The 26,110-nt window shown below is 40.8% G+C and overlaps 1 protein-coding gene and 1 long non-coding RNA gene across 2 annotated transcripts in view; one reads left to right on the forward strand and one right to left on the reverse strand.

Annotated features, from left to right (window-relative positions):
* LOC117225812 (uncharacterized) overlaps positions 1 to 26,110 on the forward strand; it is a 728,572-nt gene that overhangs the window by 622,372 nt on the left and 80,090 nt on the right. The gene's annotated exons all lie outside the window — the stretch shown is intronic.
* LOC143260518 (uncharacterized) lies at positions 20,462 to 21,297 on the reverse strand. Its single transcript, XR_013034776.1, has 2 exons — positions 20,718 to 21,297; positions 20,462 to 20,626 (listed from the first exon to the last, which is right to left on the reverse strand). It is a non-coding gene; the product is annotated as an uncharacterized LOC143260518 (long non-coding RNA).

Below are 26,110 nucleotides of genomic sequence, written 5' to 3' on the forward strand. Positions count from 1 at the left end.
CATCTATACAGGGTTTCCCAAAATTATGGTACTTCCGGAGATCGATGGATTCCTGAGGTGATTTGAAGCAATTTGTTCCTTAGCGAAAATGTTCTGCGATGCTTAGTTTACGAGTTATTAACGAAAAACACTGGCCAATCGGAGTGCGAGCGCGGCTGGCGATCCGCCCGTGCGGCTAATGCCGCGTCGCGCCGGCCGTTCGGCGCAGCGACAGTAGTCGCGAGGGCGGGGCGTCAGCCGTACGCGGCCTCACATTGGTCAGCGTTTTTCGTTAATAACTCGTGAACGAAGGCTCGTAGAACATTTTCGCTAAGGTAAAAGTTGCTTCAAATGACCTGAGGAATCTCTCATTTCCCATGAAGACCATAATTTTGGAACAGCCTATATATAGGCCCCGCCAGCTCTAATTTTGAGGGGTGAAAAATTAAAAATAACAGGAGAACGAATAATAGCTGTATTACTATATGATGAAATTATAGTAAGTGAATATGATAATTTTATGAAAAATCATATTGTGCCCGTGAAAGGGTTAAACGTTAATAAATATTCTCGGCTCGAGATAATGCTCCGGCCGCCGGCGGGACGAGTTCAACGACCCGCCATACCGTAACCTTACACCTTAAAGCAACGCTAAAATAATTTCAGCCGCGGAGACCGAGTTCCCAGACCACTGTGCGCAGCATCGACAAAGCGACCGGTCTCGAATCCCAGCAAAATCTCTCTACGTCCGATCCTAATACCTGACAATTGATTCATAATCACCAGTTACCTGGCCGGATGGGTAATTTACTGTGTCGTTAGCGTGCTCTTAATCGACTGTTAGAACTGTTTGCTGATCGCCGGTTGCGGTAGATAGTCCGTACAATTTCGTGTAATCTGTTTGCAAGTATAACACGTTATTATGTTATTGCAAGTTTCGCACGCTGTTACGTTTTCTTGTAATGCTGCAGAGCATGCCTTATCATAGTTCGTACGGGCCGAGATAGTACGGAAAGTTAAATTGCTGTGGTGCGTTTGAACTGCGATGTTTTTATCGGAATGATAAAGAAAGAGTGAAGGCCAATAGGCTGATGTCGAAAAAGCAAAAGTAAAAATACTTCATCTTTAATAACCTGACATCCTATATACTGAAGTAAGAAGACATTATATCCACAAGACTGAAGTCCAAAGACTGGTGTCCAAAGATCGAAGTTCAGAAGGCTGGAGTACGAACAACTGAAGTCCAAAACAATGAAGTCAAAAAGACAAAAGTAAAAATACTTCATTTTCGAAAGACTGAAATCCTACAGACTGATGTGGAAAGACATTATGTCCACAAGACTGAAGTCCGAAGACTGGTGGCCAAAAGACTGAAGTCCAGAAGAGTGGAGTCCAAAATACTGAAGCCCAACACAATGAAGTCAAAAAGACAAAAGTAAAAATACTTTATCTTCGAAAGACTGACATTCTATAGACTGAAGTGAAAAAACATTATATCCACAAGACTAAAGTCCAAAGATTGGTGTCCGAAGGCTGAAGTCCAAAAGACTGGAGTCCAGAAGACTGAAGTCCAAAACACTGAAGTCAAAATGACAAAAGTAAAAATACTTTATCTTCAGAAGTCTGACGTCCAATAGAATTAAATAAAAAGACTTTATTCAGAAGACTGGAGTCCAGGAACTAGTATCCAAATACTGGAGTCCAGAAGACTGAAGTCCAAAACACTGAAGACAAAATGACAAAAATAAAAATACTTTATTTCAAAGGATGGAATTCTATAGACTGAAGGCATTATATCCACAAGACTGTGGTCCGAAAAACAGTTGTCTAAAGATTGAAGTCCAGAAGACTGGGGTCCAAAAAACTGTAGTCCAAAACGTTGAAGTCGAAAAGACCGAAGTCCAAAGACATTATGTCGAAAACACTGATGTCTAAGTCATGTCTAGGTTGCTTTATGTATTGTAAAAGTATAAATTATTGTAAAAATAATTACTACAAAATTTATTTTCATTTGTAATTACTATGTAAAAGTAAATTACTGTACAGTCAACAATTACAAAAGTGGGCCGCAAGGCCCAAATAATCGTACCTCCTCTTCCCAAATTATCTGTACAGTAAATTAGTGCAAAAAGGATTGTTGTAAAATTTATTTTCATTTGTAATTACTGTGTAAAAATAAACTACGGTACAGTCAACAACCACAAATGTGGGCCGCAAGGTCCAAATAATCGTACATCCTCTTCCCAAATTGTCCATTTGACCGTCAATTATAAATAATTCACTGCACTGGGAAATTCTTTAAATTCTTTCACGATTTTACATTCGATCGACACATTTTCCCCACAGACGCCTAAGATTCTCGGTCTATCGACCACGATAACCCGTTGCATCCAATTCCATCCGCCAACAGCGTCCAAATTATGCGTGTAAAGCCCGCGCGACGCGTTTCCTAGGATCATTTGCAACCTACTCGACGACGCGTTCGATCGCAGTTCAGTGTTTTGTCAGCGCGGCGACGGCCGGGCCCGAGGGATAGGGCCCTCTTTAACGAGAGGGCCGGCTCTCGGCCGCTTCGATTTCACTTTCGGCGCGTACCGAGCCGAGCCGAGCCGAGTCGAGCCGGGGCGACCGTTCGCATAATCGCTCGTACGTCACAGTCAAATACGAGACAGCGTAATCGTCGCGGCGGCGCGCACGTAACGAGAAAACGGGGCGGGGGGAGGGGGGGAGAGAAAAAGGGCCAGTTGCGCGCACGTACCGACGATAAATTTACATACCGATGTAATCGGCGAAGAACAAGTGACCGAACAAGAAGATTCTCTATCTGGATGGTAGGCAGTAAGGAAACACCTCGTTGGTTAAGACGATATGCTCGCCGCTAACGAGGCGAGGAGGCCGCGATGGAGGACCGATCGTAATCGTCGATATAGATACTACTTTCAGCCGAATTGTCGTCGATAACCCGTTCGCTAGAGCCGTCGTGGGAACATCCGAGAATTTTCGTTTCAATTCCTTGGAATTCCCAAATATAATATCTAGCTGAATTTTGGAGACCTTGGGAAATCGTGGAATTATTTAGAAATGAATTTTTCGAGCTTAACTTGATCGAAATTTCATATATATAATTAATATATTTATAATTATATATACAATAATTTTATAAATATATATGCATATATATTTAATTAGTCATTTATTTATTTGTTTATTTGTTTATTTATGTGTTTATTTGTTTGTTTATTTGTTTATATATTTATTTATAAAATTGTTCTATGTATAATTAATTATAATATAAATAATAGAATAGCAACGCAGTTATGTCGATAGATCGATATTTAATAGGTATAAAAATTATTTATAAAATAAAGTCCAGTTCAATTTTTATAAAATTTGAATATGTTATACAGCCTGAGAATTTGAGCAACTTTTTCCTTTGCAGAAATGTTCTGTCTCCATTGGTTTCCGAAATATTCGCTGAAAACCGTGGACCTAACTTAGACCTAACCTACATTTACAAGAATATCGCATATTAAAAATGAACAGGTAAAACGCTGAACAGTGAACGTACCGAAACAATTTAAGAACTGATCGAGAAAAACTGAATTTGCGTATATTTTGAATACAAGTTAGGTCTAGGTTAGGTCTACAGTTTTTTGAGAATATTTCGAAAACCAGCGCAGATAGAATATTCTCACAAAGGGAAAAGTAGTTCAGAATTTCGAGCTGTACAACATACTAAAATTTCGTCGAAATCGGCGAGGTTTGCAGTGTCCCAAAAAATTAATTTTCACCAATTTAAACAACAAATTACGTTCACTCGTATAATTAATACTTTTAAATTGCTTCTTGGCGAACGTGCTCCAATTTTACAATATTCTCCCTCGAATATTCTCGCAAAATACAAACTGCTGAAAAAAAATGTAAATATTAACAAATTCTGAGATTAACGAAATAATAATTTTGATTTCTTTGTTGCAGGTAAGTCCGTCCAAAAATGAAACGACGAGGCAGCCGGGACAGAGTGAGAGAGACGCGGCCCGGCGAGCGAACGAAGCACCGAAGGACTCGGAATTCACAGGGTTCTCTCCGTTCATTTTTCTCGAAACGCGAGAACAATAACGGCTGAAAACATAATGGCGGCGTGAAAAATAACGGCGGCGTTCGGCGTACTATGATTGACCTCTACGATTAGATTGCGAGGGAGGAGCGAATTGCAGGCGAGATAGATAGGTCAGAGTGCAAGGGAAAGCTGACTGTCTATTGTCAGACGCACTTTGAAACCAATATGACAGGCGCATTCTGCCTGCGAGGTTTCAGTCGCGCATTATCCGAGAGGCGCTGCTTCTATAAATTTAGAAATTTACTTCCTCGGCCGAGCGTTGCTGAAAGCTTGGCACACGTAACTATAGTCGCGGGCCGATAGAAAGTTTCTGGGGTATTTATAAATAATGATGGAACAACGTTGAATCAATTATTCGAACATGAAACACGTTAACAGAGATGATTGGATGGCGAATTTTTATGCACAACAAATTTCATTTGCGAAAGTTGTAATTGGTATTGCAGGTAAACATTCTTTTTCAGTTCTTTTTTTAGAAATATATTGTATTTTATGTTATGATTTAATTGAATTTTATTTATTATATATAATTTCTTCAATTTTATATTGTATTTTATATTATGATTTAATTTAATTTAATTTATTATTTATAATTTCTTAAATTTTATATTGTATTTTATATTATAATTTTATTTTATTTTATTTATGATTCACAATTTATTTAATTTTATATTATGATTTAATTTAATTTAATTTATTATTTATAATTATTTAATTTTATATTATATATATATAATACAAAATTAGATAAATATATTATTATATATCTTGTATTTCATTTACTCAGTTTTGTCATAAGTGCATAAAATTCGCAATCTGACGGTGACATTTTTCTACTTAAATTTCAAAGAGCAACAACAATTTTGATCGAATTCTGATTTTGATCGACTGTTTACCGATGTTTGGCGAAGTTTAAAAGTGTTTGAAGATGTTTGAAGATGCTTGAAGGAGGTCAAGAAGGTTATTCGAACTCGTCGAAAACGTTTCAAATTACAGCGAAAATTGCTCGTGCATCATTTGCGTTAAACTGAAATGAAATTCGAAAATATCCCAAATTACGCACTAATTAAAAAGATCCACAATTTAGAAAATATGCGTCGTGCAAAAGTGCTTCACGCAAACACGAAACATTTCTACAAGAAACTAGCTCGTCGCAGAGACTTACACTGGAACCACCTGTCGGTCGAAAATCGTACTAATTTCGCTCACCCCATTTGCCGCTCGCGGGAAGCACAGCGCAACGATCTACCGCGACTTGTCAAAATTCGCAACCTAACCAATAAATCCGGCGACGCGAACCGTCGTCGAAGAAGGAATGATCTCGAAGCGTTCCGTTACTCGCATCGTCCGCGGAGTCGAGGGAGCAGTGTAATGGTGCCTGCCGTTCGACGGGTCCTAATAACCTCGTATTGATTTGATCGACAACGATTTCCCACAATAACGCGAACAATGCGCCCCGTGCGCAACGGGCTCCGGCGGCCGATAATTTTCTAACCTTATCGCGATCCCGCGGCCCGATGAAAAATCACGGAACCGCCGAACGACCCACGTTCGAACTGGACCGGCTGCCATATTTAGCGATCCACCACGTGGAGGCGTTATTGGCTGCGACCGTAGTTCCTGTTTCCACGTTGCCAAGCGTCTGCCAGCCCGATCCGTCCCCATTACCGGCCGTGTATTTCCACTTACGATTGTTCGACGCGGGGCCGCACGTGAGAACCGCGCTGGCTTCACAAATTCCTTCCAACGACCCGCTAACGAGGGAACAATGGGCGCGGGACGCGAGCCAGCTAATAATCGCGAACGAGTCTGTTAGGACGTCGCCACCCTACCGGATGTAACAATCTCACCTGCCTGGACACTGTCGCGGGATACGGACATCGAGAGGAGGCAGGGTTCGGATGGTGGGGGAAAATTGGAACCAATTTGTTAGCAAGGTGCACGGACTGAACTGATAAAGCGTCTGTTGCTAGGACGATGGCTGGATTTGTGAAAGGGCAGCGGAGCTCTGAGAGACCTAATCGAGACCTAATTGGAACCTAACGCGGACTTAACTCTGATCTATCTTGGATCTAACTCTGTGCTAATGTTCAATGGATATTGAAAGCCATTGTCGAAGACTGTTGAATAGGATTTTGGGAGCCGTTGTGAATTAATGGCAGACCTAACCAAGACCTAACTAAGACCTTAATACTTTTTCATCTAAGAATTTATGAACAGTCTTCCAATTAATATCAATTTTAATTGGTAAAAGTGAATTTTGCGTGTCTCACATTCCATCACAAAATAAAAGAAACTTAAAGTATGGCAGAAAATTGTGAATATTTGAGTGTCTGCAACTTTGTAAGGAAAAATCGTAGGATATTCAGCCTGTGCTCATTTGAAAGGGCAAAGACTCTAGCATCAGCTTTGTCGTCTCAACATTTTACAAAATCTTTTGTAAGCCTCATATCCCATCATAAAGTAAAAGAAACTTGAAGTATGACGGAAAATTGTTCATATTTGAGCGTCTGCAACTTTGTAAAGAAAAATCGTACAATATTCAGCCTGTGTTCATTTGAAAGGGCGAAGTCTATAGCATCGCATTTGTGATCTCAAAATTTTCCAAAACCGTCCGTAAACTTCACATGCCATCACAAAGTAAATGTTACTTAAAGGGTGACAGAAAAATTATTGATATTTGAGCGTCTGCAACTTTGTAAGAAAATATCTTACAATATTCAGTCTGAGCTCAGATTAAAGGGCGAAGTCTCTAGTACTTCTTCAGTGTTCTCAATTTTTTTCGAAAATCCTTTGCGAGCCTCATATCCCATCACAAAGTAGAAGAAACTTAAAATGTAGCAAACAAATTGTTGATATTTGAGCGTCTGCAACTTTATGTAAAAAGATCTTACAATATTCAGCTTGTGCTCATTTTAAAGGGCAAAGTCTCTAGCATCATCCCATTGGACTGATTCTTTGCGAAAAAGCTTTGCTAGCCTCATATCCCATCACAAAGTAGAAGAAACTTAAAGTGTAGCAGAAAAATTGTTGACATTTGAGCGTCCGCAATATTGTAAGGATAAATCTTACAATATTCAAACTATGCTCATTTCAAAGGGCGAAGTCTCTAGTACCTCTTTAGAGTTCTCAACTTTTCGCGAAAGTGCTTTGCGAGCCTCATATCCCATCACGGAGTAGAACAAACTTAAAGTGTGGCAGAAAAATTGTTGATCTTTGAGGGTCCACAATATTGTAAGGATAAATCTTACAATATTCAGACTGTGCTCATTTCAAAGGGCGAAATCTCTAGTACCTCTTCAGTGTCCTCAACTTTTTGCAAAAATACTTTGCGAGCATCATATCCCATCACAAAGTAGAAAAAACTTAAAGTGTGGCAGAAAAATTGTTGATCTTCGAGTGTCTGCAACTTTATGTAAAAAGAATCTTACAATATTCAATCTATGCTCATTTTAAAGGGCAAAGTCTTCAGCACCGCCCCATTGGTCTAATTTTTCGCGAAAGTGCTTTGCGAGCCTCATACTGCATCACAAACTACAAGAAACTCAACAGAAGCATTGTAGATCTTTGAGCGTCCGCAACTTTGCGAACAAAAATCTTACAATGTTCCACGGGTGCTCATTTTGAAGATCGAAGTATCTAATCTCGTGCGCTTTGGTTCAACTCGACACACATTTTTGACCCAACAATACCCGATCCGATATCGAGACGAATGCAACGAGCCGACGCGAAAACCTTGGCACTGCGAGGAGACAACGTTGAAACAATTTTGGTCGGAGAAAGCGAGTTCCCAGAGCGGCGTGCATCGCAGCCGCGCGCGGACGTTTTCATCGTGAGAAAACTGTGCGGCGGAACGTCGCGGCGATCGGCCGCGAGCGCGGCGTTTCGGATGGTCGTCGTGGCACGCCGTAGGAAATTCGCGGTCCGCTTCTGTATTTCCGTTCGAATCGCTCATTAGCGTCCCGGGCGCAGGACGAATGACGGTTCCACCTGTCCGCAACACGCGCAATTAGTCTTCCACTTAGACACGCGGTGAGTATTTCATTCAGTGGCAGGCACCGAGAGCAATGGAAAGGCCTCTTGATCAATAGCCACTCAATTTGGTGTTCGGCGGCCGAGCGTTTCCACCGTTTCACGGTAATTGACCATTAACGACCGCGAAACTATGATTCCGTACATTCCGGAAAAATCGCCGCTATTATGCCCAATTTATCATTCGCCGGAATAATGGAAATTGGGAATCAATTAGAGTAATGCCGCTACGCCGGGCCATCGGCAATCGCCCGGCGCAGATTATTCGCTCGCTCGCTCGCGGGATCACTTAGAGAAACCGAATCGATACGCTCAATCTTCCCGTTCGCTTCCCCGCGACTTTTCAAGCCGATTAGCGAGCCTGCTCCCTGCGTTATCTGCAATTCATTAGCTAAGAGACCCGATCTCTGTTCCCCGGCCTGGAAATTTGTTTCTGCTAACTGCCGTATCAGCCGGCGAAAAAGTCATCGCTCGATGTACCGGGTGATCCCTAAAGAGGAGACGACGATTTAATAGCCTGTCACGGATACGTTCTTTTTGGTGCTCTGATTTACAATCGAACCGGTTCACACGATCTGTTTTATCGATTCGGAGGAAATGTTGATATCGGGAGAGTGAAATATATTTATTCTGAATATTTTAATGGGGAAATGTTTAAACGTCGATCGTTATTGCGCGAGGGGGAGGGGAGCAGAGTCAATTTGTATTGAATGGAAATGTAGTTTCAGTTTGTCTCCACAATTCATCATAGGGAAAAATATTACCGAAAATTGAGGTCAGCGACGCGAAACTAGAGACTTCGCCTTTTGAAATGAGCGCATGCTGAACATTGTACGATTTTCTTGTACAAAGTTGCAGTCGGACAAAAATCAAGGATTTTTCTGTCACACTTTAAGTCTCTCCTGCTTTGTGATGAAACATGAGGCCCATATATAATTTCACAAAAAGTCAGTCCAATGGGGTGATGCTAGAGACTTTTCCCTTTAAAATGAGCATAGACTGAATATTGTAAGATCTTTTTACATAAAGTTGCAGACGCTCAAAGATCAACAATTTTTCTACTACACTTTAAGTTTCTTCTACTTTCTGATGGGATATGAGGCTCGCAAGGCATTTTCGCAAAAAGTTGCGAACGCTAAGGAGGTACTAGAGACTTAGCCCTTTGAAATGAGCATAGTCTGAATATTGGAAGATTTTTCCTTGCAAAGGTGCGGACCCTCAAAGATCAACAATTTTTCTGCCACAATTTAAGTTTCTTCTACTTTGTGATGGGATATGAGGCTCGCAAAGCATTTTCGCAAGGAGTTGAGAACACTAAAGAGATACTAGAGACTTCGCCCTTTGAAATGAGCACAGTTTGAATATTGTAAGATTTATCCTTACAATATTGCGGACGCTCAAATGTCAAAAATTTTTCTGCCACACTTTAAGTTTGTTCTACTTTGTGATGAGATATGAGGCTTACAAAGCATTTTCGCAAAAAATAAAAACAATATGACAATGCTAGAAACTTTGCCCTTTAAAATGAGCATAGACTGAATATTGTAAGATTTTTCCTTACATAGTTACAGACGCTCAAATGTCAACAATTCTCCTGCCACACTTTAAGTTTCTTCTACTTTGTGATAGGATAGGAGCCTCGCAAAGCATTCTCGTAAAAATTGAGATCACTGGGGTGATGCTAAAGATTTTGTTCTTTAAAATGAGCACAGGTAGAACATTGTAAAATTTTTATACACAAAGTTGCAGACGCTCAAAGATTAACCATTTATTTACCCTACTTTAAGTCTCTTTTATTTTGTGATGGAACATGGGGCCCACAAATAATTTCAAAAAAAATTTAACTAAGGAACCTGAAACTAGAGACTTCACCCTTTAAAATGAGCACCGACAGAAGGTGCTCAAAAATTGTTCACACAAAATTGCAGGTGCTCAAAGTGCAACAATATTTCTGTCGCAATGCACTGCACCTTCGATTTCAGGATATAATACGGGGTCCAAAAAGAAATGTTCCAAAAAATTGTAATCCCGGGTGTGAAACTAGATACTTAAACCTTCAAAATGAGTCTAACTAGAATGTTGGAAGACTTTCTGCTACAAAGTTGCACGAGCTCAAAAATCAACAATATTCCTCACACAATTCACAATTCCCTCAAATTAGTAACAGGCCCCCAAAACAAACGAAAAACCAATTTTAAAAAGTCGCCAGAGCTGTCGCAATCCCCCAAACACTCATTTCCCACACCCGGAAGAAACCTCGAAAAGAAAAAGCCGCAAAGGGTGAGTGTCATCCCTCGTGAAGCCGAGTCGCGCCGCGCGGACGCGTCGGACGAGCCGCGATCGGCGCGGCAAAACGAATTAACGAACTCTGAACAGTCGGGCCCGACAGTTAGCATTATTTGCAACGTGTAAGCGAGTGGTTGGCAATGGCGGTGGCACGTCTGCGGTCGCGGCCCGTGCAGACGCGCGCTTTATGAAGCCGTTGCAAGTTCGCCGCGGGGGTTCGGCCAGCGAGGCGTGTTGCTTGCCAGCATAAATTACGCGCGATTTTGCATTTACACTGAAAACAAACCGGCGAGGCGAGGCGAGGCCCGGCCCGGCCCGGCCCGACCGCGGCTAACTGATATTTATTGTCGGGGAACCAGCAATAATATTGAGCGAACCGAACCGGCCGTTATTACCCGGCCGATTAGGCGAACACCGGCCGCAATCAGCGACGCGTCTTCGACGCGATTGACACGAGCGACAGGCTACAAGCTGGTTAGGCGTGTCGGCGACGCGGAATTACCCGTGTTCGCCTCGGTCGCTCGCCGAGGACGGCCGAAACGACCCGCCGATTAACCTTCTCGACGATTCGCCCGATGATTTTCCGATTACGTGATTATTTGGACGCTCGAGTGTGCTTGGCAGTTCATTTCCGAATCGTTTTATTCGATTAATTAAAGATTGAGTTTACGGAACATTAAATACGTGTTGTGGGTTTACTAGTTTTTTGTGGGTTTCTGGGAGTTTCAGTGAGCTTTGTGGGATTTCAGAGGGTTTCGGTGGGTTTCAGTGGGTTTTAGAGGGTTTCGGAGGGTTTTAAAGAGCTTTCAAGGATCTCAGAAGTCTTCAGAGGATTCTAAAGAATTTCAAAGAGTTTCTCAGGGTTTCGGAGGTTTTTAGGGGATTTCAGAGGTTATCAGAGGGTGTCAGAGGGTTTCAGGGGATTTCAAGGATTTTAGTGGGTTTTAGAGAGTTTCAGACGGTTTTAAAGAGTTTTAAAAGGTTTTAAAGGGTCTCAAAGGTCTTCAGAGGGTTTCAAAGGGTCACAGTGGGTTTTCAAAGGGTTTCAGAAGGTTCTAAAGAGTTTTAAAGGGTTTCACTGGGTTTCGAAGGATTACAATGGGTTTTCAAAAGATTTCAGAGGGTTTCAGGTGGTTCTAAAGGGTTCTAAAGGGTTTTAAAGGTTTTCAGACGGCCCCCAGGGTCTTCAAAAGGTTTTAAAGGGTTTCAAAAGGTTAGAGAGAGTTTTGGAAGATTTCACAGAGTTTTAAAGGCTTTTGAATGGTTTCAAAGCGTCTCAGAGGTCTTCAGAAGGTTTTAAGGATTTTGAAAGGATTTCAGAGGGTTTCAGAGGGATTCAAAGGGTCGCAATGGGTTTTCAAAGGATTTCAGAGGGTTTTGAAGAGTTTTAAAGGATTTCAGTGAGTTTCAAAAGGTTACAGTGGGTTTTCAGAAGATTTCAGATGGTTTCAGATGGTTTTAAAGGGTTTCAAAGAATTTCAGAGGGTTTTCAGAAGGTTCCAAAGGGTTACAGAGGGTTTTGGAAGGTTTCACAGAGTTTTAAAGGGTTTTAAAGAGTTTCAAAACGTCTCAGAGGTCTTCAGAAGGTTTTAAAGATTTTGAAAGGATTTCAGAGGGTTTCAGAGGGTTTCAATGGGTCACAGTGGGTGTTAGAGAGTTTCAGAGCGTTTCGGTGGATGTCAGAGGGTGTCAGAGGGTGTTAGTGGGTTTTAGAGAGTTTCGGTGAATTTTAAAAGGTTTTAAAGGGTCTCAGAGGTCTGCAGAGGGTTTTGAAAGTTTTCAAAGGTTTTCAGTGGGTTTCCGAGGGTTTCCGAGGATTTCAGGAGATTTCAGAAAGTTTCAGGGGATGTCAGAGCGTTTCAGAGGATTTCAGAAGGTGTTAAAGGAAATTAGAGGGTTTTACAGCTTCAAAAAGTTTCACTGTGTTTTGGAAGAGGATATACAATTATTCCAGCCTTGCCACTCTTTTTTATAATTGTTGACAATCGATAACTATAAAAACGAAATCGAATAATAAATAATAATAATGAATCATAATAATCATAGTAATCAATAATAAAAATAATAATAATAATGAATAATAATAATCATAGTAATCAATAATAATAATGAATAATAATAATAAATAATAATATAAATAATAAATAATCAAATAATCGTATCTCCTCTTCCCAAATTGTCCATTTTTGTGTACAATCTGAAGGCCAATTAGTTAAATTCCATTCGACACAATTCTTCGGGCCCCGCCCTTGCTCCTCGGTGTGTCCGCACAGTAGAATTTATGAACAGGTTGCTCCGACGGTGTCGTATTAACACAATGGTAGCAAGACCAGTAGACAGGACGACGAACAAAGTTGCCCACGACGCGAAATTAGCACGGTGGTAGAAAATCCACGCGACAGAATAGTGGACAAGTGGCGCAAAGTATGAAATCAACACGGCGCGCCGGCTGTAAATCCGCATTATAAAATGGCAGACAAGTTCCCCACGGTGTGAAATTAACACAATGGGTAGAGAACACGCCGGATAGAATGATGAACAAGTTGACACGCGCTGTTAAATTAACACGGTGGTTGGAAAGCCGTGCGACGATACAATGAATATTCAAATTGTTGCGTACTTTCGTCGGTAATTAGAAAGATCAGCCGAAGGTAGAGACGATCACTTTACAAAAGGTTAAATAACGTGACCTCGAAATGTCAAGTAGTTCAAGGTTATTTTATCTTTATTTTTATTATACAATATAATATAAAAATATAATATAATATTATATATTATTTTTATTATATAATGTAATATAATAATATAATATAAAATAACACTATTATATATTATTTTTATTGTATAATATAATATAAAAATATAGTATAAAATAATACTATTATACATTATTTTTATTTTATTTCAAGACTTGGACAATTTAAAACTGTTGCAAACGCTGCAAAATCAACGTAAACAATGAAATTTCTGCATTCGATCTTAAATAAATAAAAAAAATCGAAAACCCATAAAAAGTAAAGAGGTCGAGTAACCACATTTTGCAAAACATAATATGAAACCAAGATTGTTGGAAACGCTTAAAAATTGACAAAATTATAAACAATCGAATTCCTGCATTCGATCTTAACCTCTTGACACACCATTTTCTTCGCAGTTACCGCGATTAGAAATTTCTCGATCGCGATAATTTCTTAGAAGGAAAAAAAAATCGATGCTTATCGTGTGCCTAAATTTTCTAGAACGCTTAAATATTGACAACAAGAAATAAGAATTTTATTCAAATTTTAAAAGACAGAATAACGTCTACAGGGTGTCCCAAAATAATTGTACAAGCGGGAAATGAGGGATTCCTGAGGTAATTTGAAGCAACTTTTTCCTCAGCGAGAACATTCTGTGAGGCTTCGTTTACGAGTTATTAACGAAAAACGCTGACCAATCGGAGCGCGAGTGCGGCTGACGCAAGGCCCTCGTGGCCACTGCCGCCGCGTCAGATGGCCGGCGCGACGTGGTATTGGCCGCGAGGGCGGGGCGCCGGTCGCGCTCGCGCTCCGATTGGCAAGTGTTTTTCGTTCATAACTCGTAAACGAAGCGTCACAGAACATTTTCGCTGAGGAAAAAGTTGCTTCAAATAACTTCAGGAATCTCTCATTCCCCGGAAATATTTGAGCCTGGCGTCGATGAGAAGAATGATTTTGTAGAATCGAATGAATCTTTTGACCGAAGTGACTGGGTCACTTACATTATTATTTATTATTATTTAGTATTATTTATAATTTATTATTACTTATTAAATTGAGTCGACGAATGTTTCTCAAATGCATGCGACTTAGTAACGCCTGGACGGCGAGTCTTGGGTCCGCCCGGACCCAGAATATAAACATTGTTATTTCATCTAATTTCTGGCAATTAAGTCAAATAGTCTGCACACACTAATTCAGGTTTATAGAAAATCCGGCGTGTCTCGAGGGCAGCCGAGTCGAGTCGAGACACTGTTGCAAGCATTTTCCAGCGGGCTAGGCGGCGCGGCAACGTGGGCCCACGACCGCTGCGCCAGCACCGGCTGTTATTAGTCCCGCAAGGATTGATGGAATCGAGTAACCGGTGATTTCGCGGCGGAATCGGCAAGAATTAATACCGTGCTATTAATTTCTCGCGGGCCGAGTCGCGCACGCTCGGCGCTCCGCGTCGGATACGCGCCGACGATGTACCGGTTCCCCTTCTACGTGATTTAGACAACGTTTGACTTTTTCTTCAGCGCCGGCCGGATAAGCGTCTCGCACGGTCCCGTCGAGCACCCATCGGCCACGTCGCTCGCTCCCTGATGAGGAACAGTCAGATTCATGAGCGCCTAGAGTGAATTGATGCGCGGGCATTAATTACGCGATCGGGTTCTACGGGTACGCGGCGTCTCGATCGGCGATCGTTTCGAGGTCGGGCCAACATCCTTCGAGATCCATCGCGATTCATCAAGCCGCACCGCGGGGGTGCATTTCGGGCAAGGGGAGGGGATGGTCCGGGATCATGGGGTTTCTTGCGATGATTGTTCGGTTACGGGTCGTTCAATTCGCAATTTGGGAAGAGCAGATACGATTATTTGATTTTTTATTTTTTATTTATTATTATTCATTGTTATTTATTGTTAGTTATTATTTATTTATTGTTATTTATTGTTATTTATTATTATTTATTGCTATTTATTATTATTTATTACTATTTGATACCATTTGTTACTATTTGTTACTATTTGTTATTATTTATTATTATTTATTATTATTTATTATTGTTTATTATTATATCTTATTATTTATTATTATTTATTATAATTTCTCACTATTTCTTATTATTTACCATTTTATTTACTATTTATTATTATTTATTATCATATCTTATTATATATCTTATTATTTTCTATTATTTATTATCATTTATTATTACTTATTACTATTTATTATTATTTATTATTATTGTTCATTATTACTTATTATTATTTATCGTATATTATATCGTTTTTATAGTTGTTGACAATCCGAGGGTCAATCGCGGGAAGAATTTACTGTCAACCCGATTCCCCGCTCGACTGAGTTTTCCCAGCGGAAAAATCTAGCCCACCGTTGTTGCCTCGTTCCCAAGCAAATTCAACCGCGTATTTAGCCCCGCGTCCGAGAGAGCCTTTCTCGGAAGGCGTACGCGAGCCGCCGGCAATAAAACTCCCGCGGAATTGGGAGACGCTGTCGAGAGAGAGAGGCCGCCGGCCCTTTCCACGTTCCACGTTTTTCCCCCGGCGGACGACGGCCGGGTGCGCGCGCGCGCTCGCGCGGCCACAGGAAATTCATTCAAGGAAGCGGTCCCGGCGTAGATATACATCAAGATTCGCGTAGGGGTTTCAGGGAAATCCACGGAGCCGATTGTCGTTAGTCTGGTGTGCCGGCTCTGTCGGCAGCCGATGCACGTACAGGTAGGTGCGCCGTTGCACAAAGCAACGGTCGTCGCGAGCGGCTATGTTACCCGGGGCATGCTCCTTTATAATGGAATAGTTCGTGGCGAGCGATTTATCGCGACTATTTCCATGTCGCCGTTCCACGGATACCGCTCCGTCCGCGGTCAACGGCGCGCTTCCACGGTGCACGGCGCATCTTTTATCGGAACGGTGAGCCCCGGTGCATCGTGTATCAATGAGGTCGCCGTTCGGAGGCCCGCCGATCCGGCTTCTTATAATACTGTTCCGATGCTTTCGCCGCAGCGATCACAGCCGCTCGAACATGAGAGACAGCCACGGGATGCACGCGAGAAATCCGAGTCGTGGCCGAGCCGTTTCCGCGACCGTCCGCTACCGGGGTGCCTCGCGGTTTCTTTGCGGGCCTTATGCGCCGCGATTCAGGGGCCCCTTGTGATTATGTTCTTCTCGTCGGATAATATCCGCTTTTTCTATTTCTAGTAAACTTTTTTCTATTTCTCCACTTTTCGCTATTTGTACAGCCGCTATTGCGACAATTGGGTTAAGGCCCATCGGTGAACGTGTGGGTGGGCCCCTGAGATTAAGAGCTCCTATATCCTTCTCGCTTTTATGCTACGTTAATTACATTATACTGTTATTTTATACTAATTCGAATAAGGAGACAATATATACAGGATGTTCCATAATTACGTTAACACTGGGACTTATGTTATTCCTGAGATCATTTGAAGCAACTTTTTCCTTTGCGAAAATGCGATCCGCGGCTTCGTTTGCGAGTTATTAAGGAAAAACGGTGACCAATGAGAGGCGAGATCAGCCGGCGCGAGGCGGCCGAGCCAATCAGCAGAACTGCGCTCGGCGCGCTAGTTGGCTCGGCTGCTTCGCGCTAGTGAAGCTCGCCTCTCATTGGTCCACTGTTTTTCGTTAATAACTCGTGAACGAAGCCTCATAGAACATTTTCGCTAAGGAAAAAGCTGCTTGAAATGACGTCAGGAATCGTTCTAGCTAATTGTTATTTATTGTTCATATATTTATTGTTATAACGTGTCTGTTATTATATGTATGTATACATATATTCATACGTATATATTCATGTATATACTCATCTCTCTCTCTCTCTCTCTCTCTCTCTCTCTCTCTCTCTCTCTCTCTCGACTACTCATCGGTAATTTCTCTCTCTCTCTCTTTCTCTCTCTAATCTCTTTTTCTAATCTCTCTCTCTCTTCCTCTCTATAATCTCTCTCTCCTTCTCTCTTCCTCTCGACTCATCCGTAAGTTCTCTCTCTGTCTCTCTCTCTCTCTCTCTCTAATCTCTCTCTCCAATCTTTCTCTGTAATTATTTCTTCTAATCTTCCTCTCTAATCTCTCTCTCTTTCCCTCCAATCTCTCTCTCTCTCTCTCTCTCTCTCTCTCTCTAATCATTCTTTCTAATCTTCCTCTTTAATTAGAAAGAATGAATAGAGAGAGAGAGAGAGAAATTACCGATGGGCCGAGAGGGAGAGAGAGAGAGAGAGAGAGAGAGAGAGAGAAATTACCGATGGGCCAAGAGAGAGAGATTAAAGGAAGAGAGAGTGAGATGTGTCTAGAGAGAGATTAAAGGAAGAGAGAGAGAGAGAGAGAGAGAGAGAGAAATTAAAGGTGGGTCGAGAGAGAGAGAGAAATTAAAAATGGGTCGAGAGAGAGTGAGAGTGAGAGAGAAATTAAAAATGGGTCGAGAGAGAGTGAGAGTTAGAGAGAAATTAAAAATGGGTCGAGAGAGAGTGAGAGAGAGAGAGAGAGTGAGATGTGTCGAGAGAGAGAGAGAGAGAGAGAGAGAGTGAGATGTGTCGAGAGAGAGAGAGAGAGAGAGAGAGAGAGAGAGTGAGATGTGTCAAGAGAGAGAGAGAGAGAGAGAGAGAGAGAGAAATTACCGATGGGTCGAGAGAGAAAGAGAGTGAGAGAGAGCGATCCGGCCGATCCGCAAACGCCGTATCACCCGGTATAGATACGTAATCGTTTCCCGACGCAGCCGGGGACAGGTACAAAGATTCCGTGGCGATGCATCGCGCATTAATCGCATCTAACCGCACGAGGTCTTTTGTCTCCGGCGTCTACATCGACTCCTACGCGAACAACGGTGGATCACGTTGCATCCTCTTCCTCTGAAGAAGTCGAGCGGCCCCGTGGCCGCGCGGATGCCGGAGCGAAGCGGAGAAGTCGGCGGCGGCCCGGTGCACACGTGTATCGGTGAAGGTGCACTTGAGGAGAGTGGGTCGGAGCCACGGACGAGAAGTTGTCGAGGAAAGGTGAACCTAGGCGGGCTCACCCGAGGTCGTGGCCGTGCATATTCCAATCCTAACGACGTCTCTCCGCTCTTCCAGGAGATCTGGGGGCTCGCTTATTGCTCGTAAATTGCTCGTGGCTCCCGACCCGCTTTCTCGTTACTTCTAATGTGACCCCGCGATGTATGTAGATTGCCACGTCGATCTTTTTTCTTTTCCTTCTCATCCTCCGTTTCCACCACCACCGTCGCCACCGTCGCCACCGCCCCGCCCCGCTCGCGCTCTAACGACGGGACAGGGACGCGGGACGGCCTGGTGGGAGGATCACCTGCGCCTTTTAAATCCGTCCTCGGACGATAAACCGGGACCCGCATGATCGATGAATAAGCAGAATTTCATTAGACCGGCCGGCCGAGGCTCGGACCGATCGTTACACCGTGGAAACGAAACGGCCGGCTCGCCGCGTTTCGCGTTTAACGCGGCAATTAAGACGATCGACGGGGCCCGGGGAAAAATCGTTGAACGATGACGACGGATTTCAATTAAGTACGAGTCAATGCGGGGGGGGGGGGCACAGTGAAGTTAGAAGTATTCGGTGAAGTTTGATAAAAAAGCCGACTTTTACAAACCGTCAATTATTCAATTTATATTGCTTTAAATAAAAAAGGTCTGCGATCCTCGGAAATGATGAGATTAATGAAATTGAATAAATATTTTAATTACCATGAACATTGAAAGTTGAAATATAAATGAGATACATATTTAGAAAGTGGAAAATAGTTTGTATAATTATACTTGAACAATTTTCTTTTAAATTGAGAATTGCGATGAAAATTTATTGAAATTTATTGTTTAATAAATGCGAAAAATATCTAATTGTCGGTAGCTAAAAATTGCTATTTTTAATTAGTTTTAGTGAAAATTTCATTGCAATAACTATAACGGTTCAAAAGTTATAACGCGGGAAAATTGGCACTGTCTTGAGAATAGTTGCACTTTTAGGTTACGTTAGATGACTCGGCCAGTTAATTGGACCTTCTGGAGATTTTTGTTTCTTCAGAGAGACTGGAATGCTAATTTTGTTTACTTATTTAGGAAATTTTTGTTTCTTCTGAGAGAATGAAAACTAATATTGTTTATTTATTTAGAAAGTTCTTGGAGCTTCCACTTTGGATACTTCCACTGCGAATATTTTTAATTCGAATACTTCTAGTATGAAGGCTTCTTATACTTCAACACTTTATCTACCGGCTTAAAGTTAAATTGTTCAGAAACTGCAATAATCTCGTCCACGATGCATCGAATTATTTAGATTAATATAATTTAACAAGCTCTTTATTTCTTATTGTTTCAAAGCAAATGATCCGGAATACTTCTACCGACGGATAATGTCACTGTGACTACTGTTGTTATGCTCGAACACTTAACCGCACTCCTAACCTAATTTTTGTTACTAAACGTAAGACATTAGGCCCAATCTAACCCATCAGCCCACATACATTAGAATACAATAGTATTACAACAGTATTACAAAAGTATTACACTAACAATTTCTACGATTGTCGTATCTTCAGTCTTCAATCTTAAGCCTTAGTTTACTATATTCGAACGTCGTAACCTAATTGTCACTTTCACTGCGGCGTCAACTATGTACGAGTGACAAAACTATGTACTCTAATCTAAAGAACAATGTTTCAACTAATCTATTACATCTACTGAACTTTACTAGGTTTCATGAAACGTAAGAATGTTGAAAATTAGTTGATGTCACACAGCTTAAATTTTCAATATAAATTTGATTACAGAATGTGTGTACTTCGGATTCACGACATTTTTGAGGTTAGTACCGTGGCTGTCAAAGTGTTGAATTAGTATACTGAATTAGTATTGAATTAGTACTGAATTAGTAGTAGTAATTACTAAATTAATTACTAGGCGAATCTTTAGGAAAAATAGAAATTGTTGTCATTAGAGAAATATCAAACAGAAATTAGATAAAAGTCTTCTTTCAATATATTATTAGATAAATCATATAATATAAATTATATATAATATGGTATGTATTATATAATATAATATAAATTATATAATACAATATAAATTGTATAATATAATATAAATTAAATTAAATTAAATAAAAATTGTTATCATTAGTAAACCTCAAACAGAAATTAGATAAAAGTCTTCTTTCAATATATTATTAGATAAATCATATAATATAAATTATATAATATGATATGTATTATATAATATAATATAATATAAATTAAATTAAATTAAATAAAAATTGATATCATTAGTAAACATCAAACAAAAATGAGATAAAAGTCTTCTTTCAATATATTATTCCATAAATCATATCATATAAATTACTTAATATAATATAAATTAAATGAAATACAGTAAAAGTAATGCTGCAGTATTTTGAAATTCTTCTGTTGTTTCCACTGTTCTGCATTTCGTTAATCCATTTCTGCTACAAATGCATAGAATCTGTGATCACGGTTTCAATAAAATAATAAAATGTTAACAAAACATCAGAAGATATTAGAATTATTAACACTTTTACAATGGATATTTTTACTGTGAATCTGGAGTTTGTGAAAAAGAGTAGAAGAAAGCGGCGCAGTCGTTACACGAACACTGGAGAGTCCCGCTTTTGGTCCGCGACATCGCTCGAACAAATTAAGACGACGCTTACTTTCGATGACGGCCAATGACTGTCCCGAGGCAGCCGCTTTTACAAGAGCTGTGTTGCAGTGCACGCGCGAACACAGCGGCCGTGCCCCGGGACCACGGCGAACGCGGAGGATGTCTGTTTGATTTTAATTAACATCAATTTGCATAATAGTCCGGGCTAGTCCCGCGGCTTCGCCACGCCGTCGTTGCGTCATCGATTCTTTTCCGCGACCGGTGCGGTCACGGGCTCGTGCAATTCATTATTCGCTGTCCATAGCGGTCTCCGGCACCGGCAACAAATGCATCGAAATTTCGAATCGATGTTCATAGATTTTTCATTTTGCAATCCAACTATCCGGTTGTAAACATTTTTATCATCTTAATTGGGTTGCGGGTTTTTATTCATTACCATAAGATTAATACAAGAAGGCATCTGTTTTACCAAAAAGGGAAATCTGTTTTTTTTAATGCATTTTTTAGTCAGAAAAATAAATTATCCTTCCAATTTAATTTTCAAGAAATTACATTGGTAATCGATTTTAAATAAATTTAGTGGACTTTGAAATGAAATGAATTTATAATAGTATAGATTGAAATAAAATAAATTTGGTGACTAAAGGAAGAAGACATTTGGTCAAATTTAAAGTATAACAATTTTAGTAAAACATAAAATGAAACAGTTTTAGTAAAATTTAAAATAAAACAATTCTAGTAAAATGTAGAATAAATTTAGTGAAATAAATTTTGTAAAATGTAAAATAAAACAAATTCAGTAAAATGAAATGAAACAAATCCAATGCAATGCGAAATAAACGAAATCCAGTACGATGCAAAATGATGCAAATCCAGCAAAAACATTTAAAACGAAACAAATACAGTACAAACGTGAGGCAAAACAAATCCAGAAGAATTTAAAGCGAAACAACAAATCTGAAAGGAAGTAAATTCAACGAATCGTGGAATAAAACGTATTCGATAAATTCTAAAACGAATCAAATCCAGTCGGCTTTCCAGTGTATTTATTTCTGAAACTTTTTCCGGGCAATAATTTAATAACTTGTTAGCAATTTATTGTCGGCGTTGCTTCGTTAATTGAGCTGACTATGGTTCGAGAGGGATTTCTAATCGGCAAGACACATTAAATGAATTGCGAAACTGCGGTCGACGAGCCGGCCAGACGACGAGGCTTATGAATATTCACCAGCGATCCTCGATCAAAAGTTTACGGAACGGTGTAAAGCGCGCCAGATGTCCGGCACGAGAGGCGGCGGGCGGGGGGGAGGGGGCATTCTATGAATTCTCACGGCGACTCGGTTCGAAAGTACCAGTCAACACGGGCGGACCATTTGGTGCCAGCCGCGGACGAAATCAATGGGGCAAAAGCGTTCTTCGGGCTTGCGAAATCGGATCGAACAGCTACTACGGACGCACAGTTACAGATGCAAATACGAAAGCGTACGAGCCGCTTGTCCGCTGCCGCTTCGCTGGCTGAAATGTCTCCGAGCCTGCCTTTCTGGCGACAGTGAACAGTTCTAATTTCAATCAGTGGGAAAATTTAGAGAATTTTGTTACCTTTAGGCTTATTATAGACTGCGAACTGTTTAATGAGACAGTGATAATAAAATAATAAAAGAATAATAACAAAAATCGGAAGCATTTTAAAAGATTCAACAATGTCAGATAAGGAAACGGAGCCGCCGTTTTTAGGTAATTTATATTTTTCGCGAACAATTTGGACAATTTTTTCTTTTATATAATTGTTTGCAAAAGAGTGCTTGTCACCGCTTTTAATGAAATTGATATATGTTGTTCAGCTTGAGATTTTGAACAACTTTTTCCTTTGTAGAAAATCTCGATTTGCAGTAGTCTCCGAGATATTCGCGAAAAACTGTAGACCCAACCCAGACCTAACCCAGACCTAACTCAGACTTACCGACTGCTTACTTACTAACCTATACTTACAACTAGATTGCAAACCTCGATGAAATCTATGAGTCTCATTAATCATTTTTTAAACATCAAAATGTCGAATGTTCTTTACCATAAATAAAGAATAGTTAAACAATTATTTTACATAATCTTGACATATTATTATCACTCTCTTGCATTTATCATAAATGCATAATGATCTCCGGTTAAATAATAACGTTCGAAAACATTTTTCAAATTGCCGCGAACGTTATACGCATAAGTTAGGTCAGGGTTAGGCCAGCCATATTTCTGGATTAGGTCTAGATTAGGTCAAGAGTATTTTGCGTTTATCTCGGAAACCAGACATAGTTGAGATTTTCTGTAAAGGCAAAAGTTGTTCAAAATCTCAAGCTCTATAAGATATCTTAATCTCATCAAAATCTGAGACAATTGTTTAAACAATAGTCGACCTAAACAATCACGAAAGTAGTCATCAATTCGAAAATAATCATGAATTCCATTGCTCCAATTTTCTCGGCTGTTCGTGATATGATTTTAAATCATAAATATGATATAATAATCATGAATATGATCGTAGAGATCAAGGAACGCTTGATCCAGCAACGCCGCGACGCAGCTCACGGCTCCTCATTGTCTCGTTCCGAGGCACGTCTATATCCAGCCGGGGGAAGCAAGGATCCCAGGCGGATTTCCACGGTTTTTCCCGGGCGCTTCTTCGCGGTTGCACGGGCACGCCTCTGGCCGCGTTAACAATGGCAATGAGTTATTATATTCGTCGCGACTACCGTACACGATCCCCTCGCGGATCCGATGGACAGCCCCGATAACATTTAAACGCGCGGTTAGGCGCCGCGGCGCGAGAAACGGCCGAGTTTATACTTCCCGCCGCCTTACTGATAGGTTAGGTAACGCGTTCGAGCGCCATCTACAGGGTGTCCCAAAAATCACAATCTGGATATATGAGGTTCTTGAGGTCATTTAATGCATCTTTCTCCTTAGTGAAAATGCAGTCCGAGGCTTTCTTTACGAGTTATTAACGAAAAACACTGACCAATGAGAGGCGACTCGACCAATGCGACTCAAGTCAATTAGCGCGCGAAGCACAGTTCCGCTGATTGGCTCGGCGCTCCGCACTTGCGGCCAATGCCGCGTCGCGTCGGCCATCTGGCGCTGCGGTAGTGGTCGCGAGGGCGGGGCGTCGGTCTCTCATTGGTCACTGTTTTTCGTTAATAACTCGTAAACGAAGCGGCGGATCGTATCTTCGTTAAGGAAAAAGTTGCTTCGAATGACGTCAGGAATCCACCGATACCGCATTGCGAGACATTTTTCGGATACCTTGTATATTCGTGGTTATTTGGTATAAGATTGTTCGTACACCTTCTAAAACACAATAACTTTTTCAAAAGTGAACTAAACGAATCGATTTGTTTTAAGTAATAGAGGTATTAATAATAATATAAAAATAATAATAATAATAATAATAGAGGAATTAGTCTATCAGACGATGACTGAAATAATTTTTTAAAATTTTGCTATTACGTGAAGTGATGTTAACATTTTTATCCGAGCCTCTAACAAAAATTTTAAAAATGCCTTTCGTAGATCTCGGTAACTTAATTAATTTTAATTAAAATTTACAACATGCATATAATTTACAGAGATCTACGAAAGACATTTTTTAAATTTTCCTTGTAGGCTCAGATAAAAAAGTTAAAAGACGAGAAATGTTATATTCTTTTTATGATTCCAAGTAATGGCAAAATTAAAAAAATATCATTTCAGTCATCGTTTATCGTCCCTCTATCATCCAAAAATAAATGCGAGTAATTTAGTTCAGTTCTAAAATAGTTATTGCGTTTTAAGAAATTTAGTTATTGTTCTGTTTAATTAAATCTAATTTTAGTTAGCGTTTTGTAGTCCACCGTGTACGTTTCTTATCCCGAAACCGGCGCAATAATCGGGAATCGACGGATAAATCCCAGGTGAAACGGTCCTCCTAGGAGCGTCGGGATCTCGAATCCCTCCGTTCGTCTTCAAGGACTGCCGCTCGGGAACGTCGGATCGCCTCGCCGGCCGTTCTCCGCTCACTCGGCTCGGCGAGGAAAATCGAGCAGATACATCTCCGCATTTTCATCCCAGAAGCCATTCCCATATATCATTGGCCTGGCGGCGACGGTCCGCCTGCTCCGCGCGCTGCGTTCCCTGTTTTGAAACGTTCCCCTCCCGTTCCTCCTCCCCGCCCGCCGATCTGCCTTTCTGCCGTCCTGCCGCGAAACGATGGGGCTCTCTGCATATCAACGAGCTATTGGCAAATCGGGCCGGGAACTAGAGAAAGAGAGGATCGGCGGGTAACGGGAGAGGAGTGGGGGAGGGGGTGGCGGGAGAGCAGCGACGATCGCCAGGCGGTTTCGGGGCAAAAATGGAGCTGCGACGGAGCCTCTCCCGCTCTCTTTCCGAGCGATTACCTTTCACGAGGTGTCCGAGAGGCCGCCAGCCACGAGCTACGTCGGCTAATTTCTGGCGGGAATGGACACCGGGCTCGCCTCCGTCGTTTTTCAGCACGTTCGACCGCGGAGACGGTCGCTCCTGGCTGACCAATCGCTGCGACTGTGCTTTGTTCCCCGGCATAATTAACTTTATATTTGTCGATCGAGACGTATTCTGTTTCTTTTTTGGTTCGGATACGAACGAAACGAAGGAATAGAAATGTTGAATTTAACCTTCTAGCGGTGAATACAATTTTTATGGCTTGTTTCGCAGAGTGACAAGTCGTCAAATTGGCGTAGGCCATCGGTTAAAGTTTCACGAAGGCACGGCAGTTAGTCACCCCGCAGTAGTTTATTTTATTTATTTTATTTTATATATATCTTATTTTATTTTTATTTTATATTTATTTTATTTTATTTTTATTTTATTTTATATTTATTTTATCTTATATTTATTTTATTTTATATTTGAGAGTCTGATCTGATTTCCGCGACCTTCGAATATGTTCTCGAGGACATCGTTTCTTCTTTTTAATTTTCATTGTATTTATCCACGTCACGAGGATGTAGATTTAGGTTAGTTATAGGTTAAAACTGGCTGAAATGTGTTTTAGACTGGGTTAGGACTTGCTTGAGTCTTAGGGCTTTCTTAAATCTGATTTGAATCTTATTTAAGCCATTTTTTTAGACTGCATTAAACATAATCGAATTATGTTTAAGGTAGATCTAGGTTCGATGAAACTTAAGTCTGGTTCAAGTACATTTCTGTCCGCGTTAAGTCATGCTCAAGTTTTATTTAAACCTGGTTTAAATCTGCTTTACATCTGTTTTAAAACAGTTTTTAGTCTGTGTTGGGTCTGGTTTCAATCTGAATTAGTTG

The sequence above is a fragment of the Megalopta genalis genome, chromosome 14 (genome assembly GCF_051020955.1).
Source record: "Megalopta genalis isolate 19385.01 chromosome 14, iyMegGena1_principal, whole genome shotgun sequence".
Classification (NCBI taxonomy): Eukaryota; Metazoa; Arthropoda; class Insecta; order Hymenoptera; family Halictidae; genus Megalopta; species Megalopta genalis.